Source organism: Nothobranchius furzeri, chromosome 11 (genome assembly GCF_043380555.1).
Source record: "Nothobranchius furzeri strain GRZ-AD chromosome 11, NfurGRZ-RIMD1, whole genome shotgun sequence".
In the NCBI taxonomy this organism is placed as follows: domain Eukaryota; kingdom Metazoa; phylum Chordata; class Actinopteri; order Cyprinodontiformes; family Nothobranchiidae; genus Nothobranchius; species Nothobranchius furzeri.
In genome coordinates this window covers 63,144,319-63,166,915 of record NC_091751.1, presented here as the reverse complement: position 1 = coordinate 63,166,915, position 22,597 = coordinate 63,144,319, and the positions used below count along the sequence as shown (strand labels likewise).

General features: G+C 42.0%; 1 protein-coding gene across 2 annotated transcripts in view; it reads left to right on the top strand.

The window, feature by feature from the left end:
- The first annotated feature begins 367 nt into the window (after positions 1-367).
- Positions 368-22,597, top strand: part of LOC107384231 (cadherin-24) — a 246,651-nt gene continuing 224,421 nt past the window's right edge. For both annotated transcript variants that reach the window (XM_070541737.1, XM_070541739.1), the window contains exon 1: positions 368-618. The gene's annotated coding sequence lies outside the window, so the exon portion shown is untranslated. The remainder of the gene's footprint in view (positions 619-22,597) is intronic.

Here is a 22,597-nt window from a genome sequence, read left to right as displayed (position 1 = left end):
ATGATGGTGGTCACGCTGTGATTATGACGGATGAAGAACATGATAGGGCATCAGTGTTAATCACTACCAGCAGGTGAAGAGGAGCTCAAAGCCTAGAAACTAAAGCGTTGTCAGAGGTAGGCGTTCAGAAGAAAAGGAGAGAAAAAAGACTGGGAGAGGAGGAGGGGGGCAGAGAGAGAGAGAGAGAGAGAGAGAGAGAGAGAGAGAGAGAGAGAGAGAGAGAGAGAGAGAGAGAGAGAGAGAGAGAGAGAGAGAGAGAGAGAGAGAGAGAGAGAGAGAGAGAGAGAGAGAGAGAGAGAGAGAGAGAGAGAGAGAGAGAGAGAGAGAGAGAGAGAGAGAGAGAGAGAGAGAGAGAGAGAGAGAGAGAGAGAGAGAGAGAGAGAGAGAGAGAGAGAGAGAGAGAGAGAGAGAGAGAGAGAGAGAGAGAGAGAGAGAGAGAGAGAGAGAGAGAGAGAGAGAGAGAGAGAGAGAGAGAGAGAGAGAGAGAGAGAGAGAGAGAGAGAGAGAACAGTAACTGCGCTTGTCCTCCTTGGACTCAGTTTCAGGACCGACTGACGGGCAGCGCGCGTGACTGACGGAGAAACTTGAGACCTTTTCAATGAGATCTGACGCTTCAAGGTAATTCCCTCCTACATTAATACGGACATGATTATTATGACGTTTTTATTTATGTTTTTATTTTTTATTATTTTCATCTCTTCGGCCAGGCTGGCTGAAGAGATGAACAGACCCAGTTTCCTCTCGCTCGGTATTTGGGAATTGCGAGGCGGCTTTTTGGCATATTCACCTGCCAAAAAATAAAATTCTGACTCCAGCCTCCTGAAACCTTTAAAATAACCTCACAGTGGGTTATTCAGTAAAGTAGCGCTCAGTCATTTTAGAAGCATGTGGTAAATCCCCGTGATGGAGCGAGTCCGTGCGCATTTGTGAGACTCAGACACGTCAGAGGGCTCCATGAAAGTGTAAAATGACTCTCTAGCTGTAGTTTGAATATTTAACATGCTGCTTTGAGTTTAGTTGTCGTTTGTAAGATATAAAGTCCCATTTGCGTGTCAGGGAGATCGTGAACCTGTCATTTGGCGCACACTGACGTGCGCTCACGCGAGGGAATTTAAACTCCGTTATAAATAAACGACACTGACAGATTTTCTTATTGATCCGCTATTCGTTTAGCGCAGATTTGTTTCCCGTTTCGGTTGCGCCCCAAGGTGAAGGGGACGGCGCGGTTAGTGCAAACCGGACAGGCGTAAGATTTTTACGCGCGCGGGCGATTCCGCGCAGACGGGCGCTATTCCTCACGAATGCCGCCACAGAGACACCCGAGGGTAAACCGTTTGATTTTTTACATGATTAATGTGTGTGAGTGCGCACGAGGGCGCGCGTAAATCCATCCGCGGTTCGGCGCGTTTCTAATGAGGTTGCGAGTTTAGCTTCAAAAACCGGCTTAATTGCGTCCGTACATCACACGACCTCATAAGTCGATGATAATAAGTATTTGGCTCCATTACCACAGGGGTCGGGAATGCGGCTCTCTTCCCAAAATCCATCCCCCCTCCTTCCTCCACCTAACGCACAAATGTAATAATGTTTACGTGAGACCTTAAGTATCATCTGCCCTCCCGGGGGAATACATTTGCTTGGATTTATGACCTGCCTGCTCGGGTTATATCGATTATCGCAGCCTGCTGTGTTCTATATTCTAGTAAGAGCACGAAAAACTGGCTCCAGCTCATCTATATATAATTTCGGGCGGCTGCAGGAAGCGCAGCAGCGTTTGAAACAGTCATCTCTGCAGCTGAGGTCAATTCTCAGATGAAACATCTCCCCTCTTAGAGCCTCTTGATCATATAACAACACACACACACACACACACACACACACACACACACACACACACACACACACACACACACACACACACACACACGCCTGATGAGCCTTGAGTGACTGTAATGGTTCTGGTGTGTGTGAGAACTGCTTATGTTTGTGGAAATTTCAGCTAAGGATCCCCGTGAGAACAACACAACTGCATTCGTTAAGGTCCGTCTATGATTATGTTTGATATGACGATCCGTGCTGGCAGTTGATTACACCAAAGCACTTGTCTGCAATTTCCCAGGACCAGCTGCGACTTGGTTGGAGCTTTTGCTTGGAACAAAATCAAAGGAGGGCAGCACCCTGTTCTTTTAATGTGTTAGCATGCAGTTAATAGCTGTTTACATCAAATAGCAATTGTGTTTACCCAGACGGGGATCGGAGAGCAAAAGGGAGATGTAAGCGGACGGCAGAGGTAGATAAGGGAGAGAGGAGTACAAAGGGGGGTGAACAGAGAGGAAGGAGAAAGGTAAAAGTCATGGAGAGCTGAAGAGTAGAGACATGTTGTTACAACAGAGCAGCATTAGCACTGATGATTGTGTGTTTCTGTCTGATCACTGTGTCTGAGGACCAGTCCTAATGTCCAAATGTTGAGAAATAAGTCAGATGGTCCCAATGAAGCTCCCTACTGTTTTCCAGGTTTCTTTTATTATTTTAACTGATGGTTCTGGGTTTGTTTTACTGCAGATTAAAGCTACAATGGCAAATCTGCAAAAACGAGATAGAACAAAGTTCTAGGCGTCCGACTCACCGGTGCACTGTGCGTCCACATTTACCTGGGTCCACCACTCATTATGCGCTCTTGCATTTAGCAACAGAGTACCACGGGTGTGAGAGGTTCTCAGCTCAACAACATCAGAGAAGGAGAAACAGCCGGCTACTACCACTTCAGCTTTAGGTCAAACTACCAAAGTCCAAAAAAGAAAATCACCATTTGAAGTCACGGACAACAAAGGACATTTGGACAACTGTGAATGGTGTTTAGAGCTCTCTCGTTTTCCCTGGCAATGTGGTTTCAGGATCAGGGGTGTGTGGCTTGGGGATGATAGCTGGCAGGAGGGGTTGCCTGATGGTATTTGTGTTTAAAAGCTAGCTTGTTTTGCAGATGTAATGTTTTGCAGGCTCTAAGGACTTGGCTGGCAGTTTTTGTGGGTGAAAAGTTTCAACCACTGCTCTAAACTTCTGTAAATTGAGAGAAATAATTTAAAGGTGGTGTTTAGCTTAAGGTATACGTTAGAGTGGATGAGTTCCAATTCATCACCATGCTGACTTGTATCCAGACTCTTCATCCTCACTTCGTTCTTCTGTCTGCTCTGACACGTTTTACCACAAAGGAAAGTCAAATCCCCAACATTCACCCAGAACAGCTTCGTGTGGACGTTGAATAGAAGCAGACTAACTGAGTTCAGCTGGAAGAGTTTAAATTGTTCTTTTTTGATTTGAACTCCCCGGCTCAGGAATCCCATGTCAGGATGACGGATCTCCCACTTATAACCATTCCAGATTCCATGCCTCCCTTCCGTTATCGACTCAATCAAAGTACGTCAGTGATGTTACAGATGTGCCCAAACATGCTGATCTCCGTTCTGCGGAGGGAAACGTAACCTTACACGGATCCGACTCAGGGGACACGTTGAATTATTACTGAGTCCCCCATTTCCTTTTGATTCCCTCCTAATGAGAATGAGAGAACCCCGATGATGTTCACCCCAGGGGTCTTTTCTCTTTTGTGGCGAAGTGTGTGTGTGTGTGTGTGTGTGTGTGTGTGCACGCGCGTGTGTGTGTGTGCACGCGCGTGTGTGTGTGTCAGTCGATGGCTGCCTACCATTCATTAGCTGACAATTCAGTGAAATGAATCAGACAACATGGCCTCCCAGGAAAATACGTGGAGAACAAGGAAATGACTGCTTAGTGCTCGACACATGAACGTTCCCCAGGGCCTTCGCGCTCAGAGATAATGCAGTGGCTCAATTCCCATTCCAACGGTTTCAAACAGGAAGGGAAACGGGGAGCTCCTGCGATCCGTCGTTGCTTCAGATCCTGCCTTTGCTGCCCCTCCTCCTGCTTTCCAGGCATGGAGAAAACAGAAGGATCTGTGTAAAACCTTCAGCAGTGTGCTTCTCCTCTGGTGTCAGTCTTTTGAAGAGTGAGTAATAAGGCCAGTGACTCGGCTCTGACTTTGCTCACAGCTGAATTTCAACTATATCATCTCCAATTACCTACTCAAGGCAAGTGACTGATGAGCCATCTTTCACCCACACGTGATGCTCCCTTTATACTCCGGATGGAAATAGATGATGATGTACTATACCTTCGCTCCGTGCCCTTTTGATGGCGATCGTGCATTAAAGGAGGTGGAAGGCACGAATGCTGATGCTAACTTTTTAAAAAGGGACATTTGACAGCGGTTCTCCAGCAGGCATCTCTCAGGAAAAGTGTAGGAATTAGGAACAACATCCTTCACGCTTTTTCTTTTTTGCCATCTTTTCAAACATTGCCTTCAGCATCCCCAGATGGATCTTGAAAGTAGGACATACTGACCCAAGCCTTGGAGATGCCATGTGGAGACATGGGGCCACCCTCTCCCTGGTGGTGACAGAGCGAGCGAGCAAGCTGGGGAGTGGGGTAGGGTCATTTAGAGGAAATGGCGATGTCTAGTGGTGCAGTGTTTTTCCTCAGAGGAAGCCTGCGGGATGGTGTTTCAGACTCTGTCACGGTCTGATTGTTCGCAGACCAACAGCACAGTTTACTTGGGTGCAAGTGGCAATGCCAGCAGCTTGTGTGGAAGGCGGGATTCACACACATTTTCATTTGCCCACATCACAATTTCAAGCCATCAGACAAGCAAAATGCATGTGTATGCAGTTTCACATTTGCTATTGTGAGTTTCCTCAACTTTATTCCCCTCCATGGAGAATGAAAGTGCAGAGACGCGTTCATTTTTCTGCTGCCAGCAGGGGGTCTGTGCTGCTGCCTGGCTGGACTTGATCTGTGTGCTAGATTGGTGGATGCGAGTCCCAGTTCGATGGTGGATGGCTGTTCGGATGGCTGGAATGAAGGAAGACTCTTGTGAAAAAAAGAACAGCAGCTTGCTCCACTGGAGACATAATACAGAAAAACAGAAGTCCACCCCGGGCTGAGTGTGTTGGCGATAGCGTGTGCGTGTGTGTCCTGTGTATTAACATTTATACCCTGCTGTGTAGAAATGAAAAAGAAAAGGAGCAAAGGGAGTCAGACATTGACAGAATGAGAAACTTTGGATGACTGTTTGTTGTGTGTGTGTGTGTGTGTGTGTGTGTGAGCTGGTTTAGGGCTTTTACCCCGTGGCTGAAAATGGGGAGAAATGAGATGAAATAGATTCATTTCTCTTTAGTGTGGCTAGAACGTTGCATTTAGAAAAGACAAATTGTTGTTTTTTGAATTTCGTACATCTCTAGAAACCCATCTGTGGGTTAGTCAAAATTAGTATTCCAGGAAAATGACTTCCTAGAACTCGCATCGTTCAGCAGTGTTCTGATTACCTTTCCTTCCAATGTTTTGGAACAATTCAGTAATTACATTGTAATTAATAATTCAGGTAATGCTCAATTAATTCTTCATCTGATGGGAATTTTATGGCGGGTTCATAAGGCATTAACTGATGGCTAACCACATGCTGTGATTAAATTTGCTAAGAATTTAGAAAAGTCTGACCTTTTGTTTCAGTTTAGCCTTATTTTTGTTTTTCTTTCTCTTTAAGAAGTGCAAACACACGCATTTTTGCAAACTCTATGTAAAAATCCAACTTTGTGCACATAATGAAACATTAACTATTATAATAACTCCCAAAAGGTGCATCTGGTAGCTTGTCTTAATTGCATTGTAGCAGTCCAAAATGCTTAGCTCCAGGCCACTAAACTGAGCTTTTTAAAAAATGTAAATAAAACTGAATAATTGCTGCAAATCAAACATGATCTAACGTGAGAGGAGGGACGGTGCTGCAGCTCTGCTATCTCCATGAGCTGCAGAGGGATCTGTGTTCGGAAACCTGAGGGAACCTTGTTTGATTAAAAAAGGGTTTTAGTGTGAATGTTTTCTGGTTTTAATGATTAAACAAGAGAATCGACAGTTGTCAGCTGGGAGATTTTATAGCTTCACTTTTAAATTGTTTGGATGGAATGCAATCTGGATTTCTTTCTGATTCTTACATTTCTCAGGCAGTAACCTGTTACCTCACCACACGTTTTAACAATAATTGTAGATATTTGGTCTCTAAACAGAGCTTCCCTGACACATTGTGACTACACACAACACTGACAAATACACTTTAACTTTCATTTGTACTTCACAGCGTCTACATTTCATTCATGTCTTCATAAAATTATGAATTGATGAAAATTTTAAATGATAAATTGAATATCTGGGTGCAGACCTAATGTATAGAAATTACCTTGCACAGACATGATTGTGGCATGCTCCTTTCCACAGAGGAAAAATACTATCTGGGGAAATTTCTTTCATCTCCTTTTTGTTACATCATCACTCCTATTTCTAGACGACCACCTTAATAACAATGACTTCCACAAAGTAGCATAGTTAGCTTGGTATGAAAACATGTTTTTATAACTGTAAATAAATAAATAAAATGAAAATAAATTAATGCAAATAAAGGCGTAACTGGTGTTTTAGACATTTCCACTAATGTAGACTTAATGGTTGGACAGTAACAAGGGCGGCGTTAGGCCCGGCTACTTGGGCTCAAGCCCCGGATCTAAATCGCAGAAGTAACATGCAGTACCAAAGTCCAACAGGGAGGGAGCAGCTTGCAGTAGTTTGTATACAGCCTGCCTGAGCCTCCACCACTGAAGAAGAAGCTCTTCAGCAGCCGGCTTCTTCTGCAGTCTCTGTCTGAAACGCATGAGTGAAGATGGACATAAGGACGTTTTTTAGACAAAAAGTACAACAACAGAACCCCAGCTTTGATGAGACTGGTGTTGACTCAGGTTTGTGAGTCTTATTTGAAAATATTTATTGTGCTGCTGGTTTGCCTAAAGTTAGCTTGCTATCAGGTAACGTTGTTGGTGAAAGAAAGGGAATATTTACTATCATCTCACACTAAACACTAACAGGAACAATACTCTGCCCTGAAAATGCTTAATATGTAGCTTCAGAGTAAAAATTATGTGGTACAAGACAAATATGATGTTGACTAGTGCGTGTCACGTGCGTGCGCGCGCGTGTGTTAAGCCCTGGATGTTCTTCAGTTCTTAATCCGCCCCTGGACAGTGATGTGTACCTGTTCATCAGAAGTACTCATGTTGTCAGAGAAGCAGAGTTTAAGATGGGAAATAAAGAAAAACAAAACACTACCTCCTTGCTATGACCTATCCTGGCCCACCAGACTCGTCCTCTGTCTGCTCTACACAGAGGACGAGTCTGGATACTCAGAGGCAGAGCTAGCACCATGGGGGGCAGAACTAGCCAGCTCAAAAATAATGTATCAGAAAAAAGGCGGAAATGACGACTGTCGCACAACGCTGTAGTTTTTAGATGTAGTCAAATATGGCTTCCGGCGTACAAGTGAATGATTGTTGTCGTCACAAACAGCTTTCTTTAGAAGAATTTATTTTAGCGCTTCTTCTTGTGCTTTTAAAGATATGTCCAAGTCATGTATAACAGAGGAAAGAGCCGCAGCAAACTCCACTTCAGACGCCATCTTTGTTGTTTATGAGAAACTGAGCGTCGCGGTATGTAACGTATGCTGCTCGGTGCTGATTGGCTTGGTTAGAATTGTCAGGGGGGTGGGGTTATTTGAATGGGAGCAGTACCAGGCCCTTTGCTTTCCATAAGGAAGCATTGGCATAGCTGGCCAGGCTAGTTATTACCTATATCTAACACCCAAACAAGTCCACTCAACAATATTAAAGCATGTTGTCCTCTAGAAGGAAACGGAATCACTTCTACAAATAAGCTAGCAAAGAGCCTACAGTCATTGGTCACAGGCTAATAGCATAGCTTGCTAACATGGGATTTGTTAAAGGGCAAGTTCACTGAAATTTTTTTTTAATTGTTATTTTTGAAACATGATCAGTCATGGGTGGGGGGTGGGGGTGGGGGGTTGTAGAACCCTAAGAAGGCACTAAATACAGGCTATTTACCATTTACTGCATTTTTGATTTGTGATTGACTGAGGAAAACCTGCGATATGTGATAACAGTGATTAATAGTGTGACGACAATATTACTTGCGATTAATAAAAACTTAACTCAGGAACAAAAATAATCAAAAATAAAAAAAAAAAAATGACAAAAAAGTTCATAAAAATGAGAAAAGCAAAAGATGTGAGGAAAGGGAAAAAGAAAATGAACAAGAAAAGGTAATCAGTGGATCCCGGGAAAAGCAGAATCAGCAGAAAGAGCAGAACAAAGCTAACTCAGGTGTTTGCTACCCATCAAAATGAAGTGCCGTCCGCCTCGGGGGTGGGCATCTAACCTATGAGAACCCACCCAATTGGCCAAATGGGTGAAGAACTCTATTTGATTTGTTAAAAAAAGAATCATGCTTCAGTTTTATTGACAGAATGCATTATGTGTAGCAAACATTTGAGGTGACCATTCTTTACGATATTTATCTGTTCTTTGCGATATGCATATTGCGCATGCTGATATCGAGATAACGATATATTTGCGATATATTGTGCAGCCCTACTGGGGCTGGTACATTTTCACGTCATCGGTACAATCTCCTCATGCAGGGACGAAATTTTGATTTCAGAAGTGGGGGGGGACACAGCAGGCTTGTGCGGATTTGGGGTGGGGGTGTTATGTAAAGACCCTTTGACACGTCACATGCCCATCTCAATAATTTTTCCATCCTCAATATATATATATATATATATATATATATCAAAGTTAAAAAATGTACAACTCTATTATCATTAATATTTATTATCATTATTGAAGTGCAGTTTTGGCTGTTGACAATGGATAGGCCATTGCATTTATTGTTTTGGGTCTTTTTTAATTGTTTTTGGTGCAACATTTTCTAACAGGGAGTGAGATTCTTTTTTTTATTTAATTTTTGTTTGTTATTTTTATTCATTTAGAAGTTCTGGTTCTGGACATTTCAATGTTAAATGAAGGTTTATTTGTTGCATTTTAAAGGGTGTACTTGCATTATTATGATATATTAACATTATATTAGTGGTTATTTTGGTCTAGATAATGTTGACAATGATATCGTTTATCATCAACAATTTGTTGGACAAAATATCATCCAGCAAAATTTGTTACTTTCCCAGGCCTAGTCAAAAGTATAAAAAGTATTTATACATAAACGGTCCCTCCTGAGATCTGGCCGTTATTTCATTTGCTGTGTTAGAGGACATGCTGAACTAATGTTTTACACATGATCATCACCCTAACATTTGTCACAATGATCAATTTTATGTCTATCGTATCTTCATTATTTCAACCTCACCTGTGAGCCTCCAGCCTCTGCTCCATCTCCTCCAGGCTCTCGTCCTCCATCTCCTACAGCCTCTCCTGCTGTACCTTCACCGGTCTCTCCTCCTGCATCTCTGTCAGTCACCTGAAAAAAAGATGCATGAACTATAAACAGTGGGAGATTTTGGAATGGAACAAACAGAAATATTTACAGGATGGTTCTAGTATGATTCACAATTATTATTAATATAATGTGTAAATTATTCATTACCAATTTGAGTGTATAAAAACATATTAAATATGTTTTTTCCCTTAAACGTGTTTAAACAGTTGTTGCATTTCAACACACAAAAAATAAATGGAAAAAATAAGATAAATCTAATGAAAAGAGTACATCTTTGACATTAAGCTTAAAAAAATCTGTTGACGATGATACTGTTCATTTTTCAGAGCTTTTTAATGTGAACATATACATTGCAATAGATAAGTTTACAATAAAGTTAAATGATAAAAGTTTTGAAGTTACACTTCTACTACTACTAGTAATAATAATCATGATAATAGTAATAATAATAATAAATAATAATAATTATAATAATACGAATAAATTGTGTCTGAGGAGTCAGTTATGTGGAGGAGATGAGTTTGTAAAAGTTAGTTTTGAGTATGTTTGTGAAGGAGGAGGTGAGTCTGAGCTTAATGCAGCGGTGTCACATGTTCCAACTTACGTTTTGACTTTGAAAGAAGTCTCTTATATCCACTTTCGTTTCTTGACATGCTGCCGCCTGGCTGTGCCTAACTACCAAAGACTCACAAATGAACACTTATTCAAATGTTATGTAGTGGAAGCTGAGCTGAGCTCTGATAGTACACAGCGTCTAGTTGACGATGTGACTCAGTACCGGTGTTCCCTAGCGGCTCCAAACTAGCAAAACAACGTGAGCACGTTCTGACTGTTTACAACTTGAAGAGCAAGTCAACCCCTACCAGATTCTAACTCCACACCCACTTCATGTTTGAAAAATGCAACAAATGCTGTTGCCTGGCAGACCGAGAGGGCGGAGCTGCTAACAAATACACACACACACAGGCTCACGACAGCATTGTGACATCATAATGTACCAGTTTACATCATAGCATACCTCTTAGCCAATAGCAGTGGCAGATTTAAATTAAAATACAGTGCAGAGTTTTTACCTGACGACGGCACAACACTGCCAGTTTTAGGCAGAATATTTAAAATTTTAACTGAGATGCACTGAAGTGCCAAATTATTGACCACACATGTCTGCAGCACGATTAGACACTCGTTTTTTTAGTTTATCAGCAAAATAAAGTTTATTTGGGGGTGAATTGCTCTTTAAGTGACAGCAGCAACAGCCAATAATACGTTAGCAAGTATCAGCAGAGCCAATAGATTAGCTTTTGGGTGGGTCTAATAGGAAACCGGTTTCCGTTTCGGTCCTAGTGCTCAATTAAATCCATTTAATGGAGCGTAACATTGTTTTTGGACAGAAAAAAGTGAAGGGGACCGAAACTGCCTTTTGAAAAAGTGGGGGGGACATGTCCCACCCGTCCCCCCCCAAAATTACGTCCCAGTCCTCATGGATGGAATTTCCCCACACTTGGCCATGCCACTCCGTGCCTCCTGGCAACGCCCACTTTCATAGTATTTTTCAAATGTTGACTAGGGGTGGAGTTACGTTTTCTGGTGGTGTGCAGTCCCTCTTTAAACACATTTATCTTCCACACCAAGAATAAACAAACACCAAATGTATTACTTTAAAACAATTTTTTTTATACTTTTTTGAGTTAATTAGGGCTGTAAAATACCAATACTAGAAACTAGAATATAAAATTAAAATATCAACTAGTTTTTAGAGTTTGTCTAGTTTAGTAGTCTTTTTCAGTTACATTCATTTCATGTCTCATTAATGGATAGAGACATGTTCTACCAAGTAGCTGGCCTACCATCTAAAGGGGTTAAGGACGTTAGCTTATATGTGCTAACATGCCACGATGTAAGAAAAACCTCTAAAAGTTAAATGACAAAAATCATGTTTTAAAATGACAGTGTTTATTTTCCCTGGCGATAAGGGGCAGTAAATATCTAAATCACTGCAATAGTGCATTATTTTTGTGTTCCAACGGACAGGGGCGGCGTTAGACCTGGCTACTTGGGCTCAAGCCCCGAATGTTTTATGAAAAGCCCCAGATCTAAAATGTGGAAGTAACATGCAGTACCAAAGTCCAACAGATAGGGAGCAGCTGGCAGTAGTTTGTATACAGCCTGCCTGAGCCTCCACCACTGAAGAAGCCCTTCAGCAGCTGGCTTCTTCTACAGTGCCTGGCTTCTTCTACAGTCTCTGCCTGAAACGCAAATGTAAAGATGGACATAAGGACGTTTTTTAGACCAAAAATACAGCGAAAGAACCCCGGCTTTGATGATACTGGTGTTGACTCAGGTTTGTGAGTCTTATTTGAAAACATTTGTGATTTGTAATGTATATGATGTTGACTAGTTCGTGTCACGTGTGTGTGTGTGTGTGCGCACGCGCGTGTGTTAAGCCCCGGATCTTCTTCAGTCATAAAACCGCCCCTGCCAACGGATGGCCATTGGGGTCAAAAATCCCTGGGAGTGCAACCTCCAGCAAAATGACAAGAACATCAAACTCCCCCTCACCAGTGGCAATGAGTGAAGATGTAAATGTGTAAAACTAAATGTTTATTATTGGTGAAAGTTTTGTAACCATTTGTTACAAATCATTAAATGTGTTTTGTCCTCACAGGCTTCCGTAGAAAGAAACATGGCATCCAAAATGGCGCCGCCCAAAGACTTAGACCTGCTCCCATGTATTTTAAAACAGATTTTTATGGTTAAATGTATGCACTGCCAAATTTTTTCAACAACTGGGCATCTTTTAATTCATTTACAACAACATTTTGATGGATATTTCCAGAGATTAATGGTATAAACTACACTTTGTCACTTTAATGTCCACTACAGTTTGTGTCATTATGGTGCACTCTTTGTAGATGACCTTTCATTAACAGTAGTCTACAAACAGAAATTCAGCATTTAGATCTTCATTATTTAGTTTTCGCTGCATTAGGACTGCAGCTGACCCAACTTCAGCAATTCCGTTGGATATTTGCCTTGGAGGAGCTATCTCATAACAGAATTCCTATAAATACTAAGTCATGGTGTTGGGAGGATGGAGGTGTGTAAGCGAGGACCAGATCAAAGAGCGGGCATATCAGTCACCCGGACCGGCTTACATTACTTCCCTGTTCAGAGATAATGAGGAGGGTCAAATCTCACTGAGCAGCACAGAAATGAAGGAGACTACAATTAAAGCCTTGGCACATGGGATGTAAAACTGTAACGCTGAATGGTGAATTAGCTTTTTTCTGTCTTCCCTCATGCTGACAGGATTAGTTTACAAACACATGATGGAATAGCAGCTTTTAATTTGATTTACTCATTATTTTCCCTCATATAAACACATGTGAAACCCAAGGCTGTGACTGAAGCTACTTAAACAGTTTTGCTATGGTTTAATGCAAATGAAACAGAATTTAATAATCTTTGCCACAAAAGGATGCCAATGACTGTAACCAGTGCTTTGGAATGAAAGTCATCATACTCTGAAAATGAACAACTGCAACCAAAAGGGCTTTCGTAGAAGGCAAACTCGTTTATTAGTGAGTTTAGTCACTCGTGGATCACAGAATCAAAGCGGCAGTTGGTCAAATGTCAGGGTGTGTGTTTGTTTGCGAGGAATACTGATGGCTGCATCATTGTGTGACTTTGACACTGGGAGGGGGCACGACAAAAGAAAAGCATAAGCTCCCACCCCTGACACAGGAGTCCTGCAGGAATTGGTAAATCCTTATTCCTGCGTTAAACAGCCGGTCCTGCAGGACTGTGACTGGGCTTGGCATGCTCCACGTAGACAGTGGTTCTGTTCCTCTGTGTCTAAGGGACTTAGAGCCACATTACATCCCAAATCACAGTTTGACAGTGATTAGCTGATAGCAGCGGCGTCCAGTGCAGAGCTCCTGCTCTGGGACTGACATGCGCAACTCCACGCAAAGGCAAACATTCGATTCCCACAGGGAACTCTTTGTAGAAACAAGCCATCAGGGTTCTTTCTTCTTGATGTTCAAAAGTAGTTTCACAGACAATCTACTCATCCAAGACTTCAGAGGAACATTTTTCACGCCCCAGAATGCTCTCAATTTCTGCTTTTTCATGTTCGAGTCAACAAAACAGTTTCGGGCTTCAACACGGCTTGGATGTGTAGAAGATGTTGCTGTAGCCTCACCTAAATCATTATCCTCACATCAAACACAGTCTGTAGTTTTCTCCAAAGAATCTTTCCTCAGCAGTCCTGCGCCTGCAGGAGACAACAGAGGAGTGTGTTAGCACGTGCATGGATGTGCATGGAGCTCCTTTTTTATGCATGCTTTAACCTCAGAGTTGCTCTCTAACCACACTAACAGCGGTTGCCTCCTTTTCTTGGCCTGTGGGCAGCTGCTTAGTGATAAACCAAACCACGGCTGATCCAGTTGCTCAGAAAGCGAGGCAAAGCACCAGACATGCAGCCAAAACACGAGAGATCCAGAGAAGGGCGAATTGTCAGTGGACGCGCAGCTGTTTGTGTCCTGCGTGCGTGAGGAAGCCAGAAAGCCGTCATGCATAATTCTGGGACATGACCGAAAACTGTCTTGTTTAGAGTGCATCAGGAAATGGATGAAAGAGAGAATTCCCCCGAATGTGCTGAGAGGAATGAGACGAATCTGGAGATGCTTCATCTCTGTGTGTGTGTCCTGATGGCTGCCAAGTCAAACAAAGACAACCAAGAGACAGTTACTAGAGTATAATTTCAAACCAGTGCCCTGTCACCGTGAAACATGCAGGACCTGCTGTGAAGTGAAATGGTTGAAAGCCTCCTTTTAAAGGTTGACTGATGGAATTGAGCACAAGAAATGGCAGCACCTCAGGGAGAGTATTTGAAGCTAAAAACACAGAGGGACATGCAATGTTTGTTCATACTTATCTTAATGTTGCTTTAGATGAATAAGTACCAGGTTTCTGTGGTTTGATGGGATCTACCCTATCCATATATCTCTGTGTGAGTGTGTGACTGTATGTGTCCAGGTGTGTGTGCATCTTTTCAGCTTCTCTGAAACCATAAGGGGCGAGGCACAGAGCAGGAGGTTGATCAGTAGAGTAATTAATGTAGTGTAGTTCAGTTGTCACGTGTGATATTTCAGGGCTGCGATCTACTTGAGAAGGCTTTTTGATGAATGGCCAATTAGAGGCAGACTCCTCATGCCCGGTGGCTGAGTGATCTCTTTTTAATGGCACTCCTGTTTCTTTGATAAAACACAAAATGAATCATCGATACCCTGGCCTGGAGGAGCTCAGAATTTGATTGTAATTGTGTATGTAGTAGCAGTTCGGGGTCGGTAGCAACGGTTTTGGGTCATTGTGTGTGTGTGTGTGTGTGTGTGTGTGTGTGTGTGTGTGTGTGTGTGTGTGTGTGAGAGAGTTTGACTGGACATTGTGGTAATATTTGCCAGCCTCAGTCATGCTCTGATGCACATGGCTGCTATTTTAAAGTGCTGTCTCCATTTCATTTGTTCTTTCTGGTTGTATTTATTCTCGTAGCTAGTTCATAGACTTAGGTTAACTTGGATATTCATGTTGAGGCAAGATTTCAGAGCTCCATCCTCAGAGGGAGGTTACCTGACTCTCTTTAATGCAGAGGAGCAGCAGCTCTACTCCGAACTCCATCTGGACGATAGAGCTTCCCACCATATCTCTGAGACTAAGGCCTGGTTCACACAGTAAGATAATTTTGCCCATTTATGACCTGTTAGTTCCCTTCCAACAAGTTTAATGATGCCTAAAAATATCGTAATGACTCCAAAGATAATCTTATCAGATATTCCTGCTATGTTTAGTGCGTTAGGAGTGCTTTCATCTTCTTAGGATCTTGGGACTGTTTATATCACAAATCTTGGATATTCAACATGTTGGATTGTCTTGGCCCAGTACTGCAACATGTGTGGTGTGCTCTGAAGACAAACAAGTGTGCACAGCCTATCAATGTGATGTGTAGCCAATCAGAAAGCGCGGTTACCAAACCATGCTGCATGAAGCGAGGAGTAGCCGAAACCTCGTTTGTCATTTTTGAGGTTCATTTTGGGAAAATTTCCCATCTGACTGAGAAATGTTCAAAAGTGAAATTGGTTGGAGTGTGGTGGGTTGCCTTTTCCGTGTGGTCACACACACGACACACTGTGGTATGGATCTATGGAGACTCTCACATTTTAAAAATCATCTGAGGTTTTCTTGTCATGCGAACCAGGTCCAAGTCACCCTGTATAAGATCTGACGACACTAATAAAACCACATCATCTGCAAAGAGTCGAAATGAGACTCTGAGGGCCAAAAGCAGACACACTTCCTTTCACAGTTATGCTTTTACATCCCATTGTAGCGTCATGAAGGTCCTCTAATTTGTGACAAAGGTCACATTTTCCCAGCTAGGTCACGCTGGGTCAGACTGTAACTTTTAGTTCCACAGATTAACCCAGGAGCCCTGATGTCTGAAAAATACCATCCTTTATCTGCACTGTTCCGTCCCAGAAGAAGGACACTTCAAGTTCACAATAATAATTTAAGTAATAATTTAATAAACTCTTTGACTTTATTGAGGTTTATTATAATCATCATAAATAATCAATTGGTTCAGTATAAATGTATTTTTAATAACTGAAATGAATTATTATGCTTTGGGTATAATAATGATTACTGTGATTATGGTTGATGATGTGTGTTCAGCAAACCAGAAGGTCATCTCAACCATAACCAGCTCATTCAGAACTGATCCAGAGTAAAGGTTAATCTCCACCTCACATGTTTTTTGACTCATGACCAAAGCTTTCTTGCTCTGAGAGGGCGTGCTCTGAGGACTTTGTAAAACTAACTTCCAGCAGCTTTCTCTTCAGTTCGTGAACCAACTACCATCAGAGGAGGATAAGGGACGGCTGCCCTAACTCCACCTGCTGTTTTGTCACGCTGATAGAATAAGCTTTGAATAAACGTAAACTGTAACCAGCTGACGAAAAACTCCTTCAGAGTTATAGACTTGAGAAGTAAATAATTCCACCTGTCGAGTGACTCAAGGAGACATCTCAAGACCGATTTGGTGGCACCAGAGGTCCATCTACCAACCTCGTGCCTGGAGGAAACCACCTCCACCTGACACTTCGGATTCAAAATGGGGGTCTTCTATACTGGGTGTGGTAGACATCCTGACAGATTGTGTTTGATGCTGTTCTCTCTAAGTAAACGACTCAGTTAGCTGCAGAACCATCATTTCCAACCCAGAACGCGCTTCTCTCTCTGAAAGAAACCTTCTGAGAACATCCACACATCCAAAACTCTCATTTCATTTTAGCTTTCCATCCAGACACAGGTAAAGCTTTTAAACAAGTTTAATATCAAAGCTGTTAAATTGTCATCCATGAATTGTCATTTTTTATTGTCATTTAAATTGTCGTTTCAAATCATCAAGTTTAAAATTGTTAGTAATAAATTCTTCATTTTTAAACTTGCCTCATTCTTTGAAATGGAACACAGAATGATTTATATATTTCTGGTTATTGAAAAAGCAAAGATTCCTAACTTCTGATTCAAAAATAAACTTTTGCTATTAAATTTAATTATCTTAAATTAAACATTAATCTTTGGATTGAAATTAGACCAAGCTCGTTGGCATATGAGCTTATATCTCTCTATATATAATATCCTAGATATTTATATATATAATAGAAGCTTCACTGTTAACTCGTTTGGATCTTTTCTCAGAATCTAACAACTGAATAGCAACAGTGTTGATTCTAGTACGTAGATAACCCTACATGAAGCTGGAGTTTTGTCTCTTTGTTAAAAACAACTATTGGAATAATTCCGGTTTGGGCATGATTGGGACCAATCTGACACAACCATTGGTTTCCTGATTGGACAGTTTGATTTGTGTTTAGTCCAATAGGTTTGAGGCGTGAGGACAGGGCTACAGTTTACACCTCTACCCAAAGCTTTGTAGCTTGTGTGGAAAACTTTGAATTATGAATTCTGCTCAGTTGTCTTTTATTCTTTCCGACATGAACCCAAATATGAGGCCACGAAACAGCGTGAGCCTTAATTTACAAACTTCTTAAAGTTCTAACTTGAGGCAAACTTCTTGACATGGAAAGCTTTGATTTTAGAACAAAACGTTTGGTCAATCTAAGCTCAATGCTACGGAAACCCCTCAAATCAATACATCCTTTCTTCTATAGTTATCGGTTCCTCTGGAGATGGCGAGGATGTGCGGGCTGTTTCTCAGGAGGGGTTGTCGTTGCAGAAGAGCGGGTGGTTTGAACCGATGCTGTGAATCCACACTGCGTGACAATTTGAGCAAGCAGCTAGAATCTTAAATCAAAAAGCGCACCAGGAGCTTTTGACCCACCCACCGGGCAGCAAAGGCTCTGCTACACTTTTCTGTTTTGGCTGCAGTGTCTTAACTGTTGGAGCATTCCTCAGCAAGCAGAAGAGCTTCAGATTGAGGTAATTAATGCTTTCAAAATGTCATCACACTCCCCACTGGTGTTCTAGGATGGGGACAATGATCTTATAATTGATGGCGTTGGTCTTTCTTGTACCTGTCTGCCTTTAAAGGGCACACAGGTTCATTTCCTCAGCCCGCCTCCTCCGTTCTTCCACACAACGTGACGTAGCTTCCAGCTGAAATTGTGCAGCAGATATTTCACGTCTGGTGATAACAGAAAGCTTGCTCGACAGGTGGGTTCCTGCAGAGATACGAGGGGGAATCTGATGTTGTGGACTTCAACTTCATAAACATCATTATCATCTCCCCGACCTTGGGCTGCTGCTCTGTTCAGCATCAACCCCAATTTTGTCAGGAACCTTGAATTGTGATGCACACGGTCTCTTGAGGAAATTGGCAATCGAGTCAACAAAAAGGACTTTTTCTTTCTCCAGAGTGGAGCGTGTGGCACGACGGCGTGTGGGTCTGGGAGAAGGTGTGCATCTAAGAGCGTGTGCTGACTCAGTAATGTGTCTAGCCTGGTGCCTGAAACAATCAGCATCTTTCCTCCAAACTAAGTTTTCTGACTGTGCCTCTGCCAGATTTGAACTGTATAGAACATTAGTGTAACAGCCCACGCTCTTAGAATACAGATTTGTTTTTGAGTGCACGCCAAACGGCTTCTATATTTTATGAGCCTTCCCTCTACCAACATAACATCTTGAGACTAATTATCATGGTCGCACTCAAACCCAAAGCTCGTTTATGACTGCGCTGACATCACATTTGTTTTGGCTTGGCCTACATGTTGGCAGTTTCACAAGAGCTGCAGCCATCTTTTGAACTTGACGGAGCGTGCTTTAAATAGAGAATCTGCTCCACCGTGCAGCGAACGTGATGTTGGGCACGAAGGTTGTTTGTTCTTTACTATCTTACTGTTTGTTTCTTTTCAACTGGACTGTAAATTTTATTTCTTTTCCCACGTGTGAGCGTCTCACTGGAGAGCCATGTTGAGTACTAGGGAAGCCGTTTTCCTGCCCCAGCAATGCCTCGATACTTTTTGTTATCATTCCCCCCAGCATACTGGATCTGTACACTGATCCAAACTATTTTTACAAACGTACTGCAAAACCCTTATTAAAAGGCTGAGAAATGTGGGTCTGAAAAAAGAAACGAGGCAAAAATGAGGTGTTAGTAATTGATTTTTTAATAGTTTTCGTGATTCATGCCGTTTATTGCTGCTCTGTGAGGAGTTCGAACACAATCATTCATAAAACGTGAAAGAAATCTCACTATCTCTTTATAGGGGAACGCTTAGCTCACTCTCAGAATCACACAGCTGTGTTAATTTGTTTTCTAATCCAGCTTTTTTCTGATCAGGATCGCACGGAGCTGGAGACAAATCGCTTGGTGAAGAGCTCCAGTCCTCTATCATTTTAAACCGTCCTTGGGGCAAAGAGATGTTGTTTATCCTCACGTACAGAAGAAACATGAAAGCATGTACAGGCCCAGCTTTCCTTAAGGGAATGCACTGGCTTTCATGCTAGTGATCCTCTTAGTTGACAGATATGAAGTTTGATCTGTTCTGGTGAAATCTTAGAAATATTAATGCAGAATCTGTTGCCCCTCTGAGTATGTGCTGTAAAGGTGGTTTAACATATCCCACCTTAGCTTTGCATTGGTTTAAATGAGTTTAAAGTGCATCTTTAATGTTCTTTAAGGTAGAAAAACATCATCTGAGGTCAAAACATTACTTTGGTCATCCATCCAGGTTTTCAGATAACTATCAGCTGTTTAAAAATACTAAATCAGGGGAAGTAAAAAGACACGCTGTTTTGGAGTCACGTGACTCATTACGTACCTAAAGGAAAACTTGAAGGAAAACGTGCTCGACTTCAGTTACTTTTAGTTGCTGAGATAACACCGATTCTACAGGTTTAATGGTTAGTGTTTGTGTGTGTTGGGGTTGTAACAGCTGTCTGGATTTCGTGTTCATTGATTTGCACAACAGAAAATGAATACGAGAAGCACAGAGATAGGATCATATAAACGTAGAGGCGACCTGGGCTTGAGCTTTCTAACGATGCTGCTGTAGCTGCGGGCCGCCATGTTGGTTGGGTCACCAGTCGCCCGTAGTGCATTCACTGGGCTAGAAAAGTCAATAGTAAAATCGGGCGTAGTTGCTTACTCAGCGTTAACTCCGATGGAGTGAGGGACCCATTCAACATGGTGGCAAAGTGTTTACACTCCAGTGCTAAACTAGTTTTTGTTTCTTCTCATTCCCACCTCTTGTAGCCACTAGCTGTTTGTTCATTCGTACTGATTTTAAAAGTAAACTTTCTTCTTCTAAAGTGGACCCACTTTTCATTCTGATCGTTGTTTGAATGTGGGACTACTTTCTTTTGCGCGTATTGCGAAAGCAGTAAAGCGGCTCTCGTTTTAGACCAATGCCGTGCTCGCATTTAGTAACTAGGAAGCCAACATCGCAGTCTGGAGTCGAAAAATAGCAGCGATCATGATTTAGTTACCCTAGGGACTTATAAGTTAGAGAACAAAAGTAATTTTTATGGAAACATCTTTGATGTAACATGTCAGGGGAAAAGTTTCTGTTGAAATATAATTAAATAAAAAATGCTCTTACCAGTTAAAGTTTCCAAGTGTGCATTTTGAAGTTCCCATGCTTCAGCAGCTCTTCTTTCACCATTTAAATTGTTATCCCTGTTTTGCCTGTTCCCATCAACTCTTGCTGCTGCCTCTAAACTGTACGGCTGTGCACCTTCAGTATCTAACATACATTTATATTCGTATTCAGAATCTGGAGCTTCGTGCTGCTGTAAGAACGTTTTGCCACTTCCGATTTCCAGCAAGAGGCACTGTTTTTAGACAGATGAGCTAGGAAAGCCTAGTTGGAGCAGTTGTAGCACCTTATTTTTTCCATTATCTTCCCTTTTTAATGAAAATATAAAGTTTAGACCTGTTACGTTATAAGAGCTTCAACATGTGTTTAACGTGGAAGACGCACGTTAAGTGTTTTCTAATTTCAGTGGGCAGTGGCGGCCATCTTGAATTTGGTTGTCTCTAGTGGTTAAAAGGACTCTAAGAAAGTTTGAAGTTTGTATGCTCGCGATTGCCACTCAGTCCTAACATGTAACTGCAGCTTCAAACGTAAGCTCGTGCTTGAGGTGCGCACGTACGTGCACACTCCTTAACGAAAATAACAGCTGAGACAGTCCTGTGTGTGTGTGTGTGTGTCTGGCCCGAAGGACAGAAGAACACAGCAAATTAATAAAAATAATGTGCCTCTGTCTCTGCAGCTGCACTTTCTCGTTGGCCGGCCAGACGGGCAGTGTGTGTGTGAGTGTGTGTGTGTGTGTGGCCCGGGAGGACAGAGGACAGGAGAACACGCAGCTAATTAATTAAATAATTTGGTTCTGTACCTTTCTCTTCAGCACAGCCAACACAGGTTTATGATGGGTCAGTCCTCCTGCATGCTCAGATCATTCCCTTCCCTTGCTTGAAAAAATGTTACAAAATGAAAGTTGAACCCACATCTTTTTTATCTGTGAATTCAATGCCGTTCGGCGAGTCGCAAACAAAAATTTGGGCATCTTACTGTAAAAAAAAATACCATTAATGTAAAAAAGAAACTCCAAGTCACAATTTATGATTGCACCTGGAGTCGAGCCCAGGTCTTCTGCACACAAGTCAGACACTTCACTAGGTGAGCTAAAGCGCCAGTGACATTGAATGTATCTGAAACATTTATATCCTTGATGACACCTGAAACAACGTCAATCCAAAGATCGATTCGGAGCGAAAATGGTTATTTTGTTGCTAATTTGCGGGAAATAATCTAGAAGAAAGTTCTACAGAAAGTAGCTAAGGGTCCTCAGAAATGTAGCTAGGTTCATCACTAGGCGTTAGGAACAGCAACAAAGTCGCTGAGTTGGCACTACCCCTCTCTCTGCTGCTAAAGCTACGGATAGCAAATGCTACGGGCGATGCCTGACCGTGAACGCGCATGAAGCAGCCTGCTCGACCCGAGCATCTCTCTTTTTCTGTGATTTAACAGAAAAAAAGGCAATCACAGTAAAAATGCCAGGGTTCATTCTACAGGACCAGGGCATTGCAGGAGAATGTATGAAGAAGAAATTTATTATTTCTATACATGTTTTGGCTGTCAAACTTCTTTACAGTTCCTTTAAATAGTCATAGACGTGCGTCCAGTGAACAATTTAGGATAAAATAATCGCAATTGATGTTTAGTTATTCATGAAATGTTTTTCAGCTCTTCAGAAACCTACGGGTGAGGTCATGGAAGGTTCGTCCAGTTTTCAAACAGCCAATGGGATCGATGCGTTGTGGAGCACTCAACAAAACCTCACCGCACATGCACCCATTGTGAATTAGAGGTCACATCCTGTGCAGTTTGTTGTTTATACACCCCAGCTACTGCCACCAGTTATAGCCGCCATCTTGAATTAGGTTGACTTAAACAGTTAAAGAGTTATGGATGCACATAAAGGCCAAACGCGTTAGGCAAAGTCTCAAAAGGAGCATTTAGTTTCAGGATCAGGAGGTCAACAACTCTCATATGATAAAAGACGGCGTTTTAAAGCTCACAAATTGCTGAAAGTCTATACAGAAGCGTTGCCCCTGGCTAAGTTATGCTTTCGGCATTTGAAACAGCAA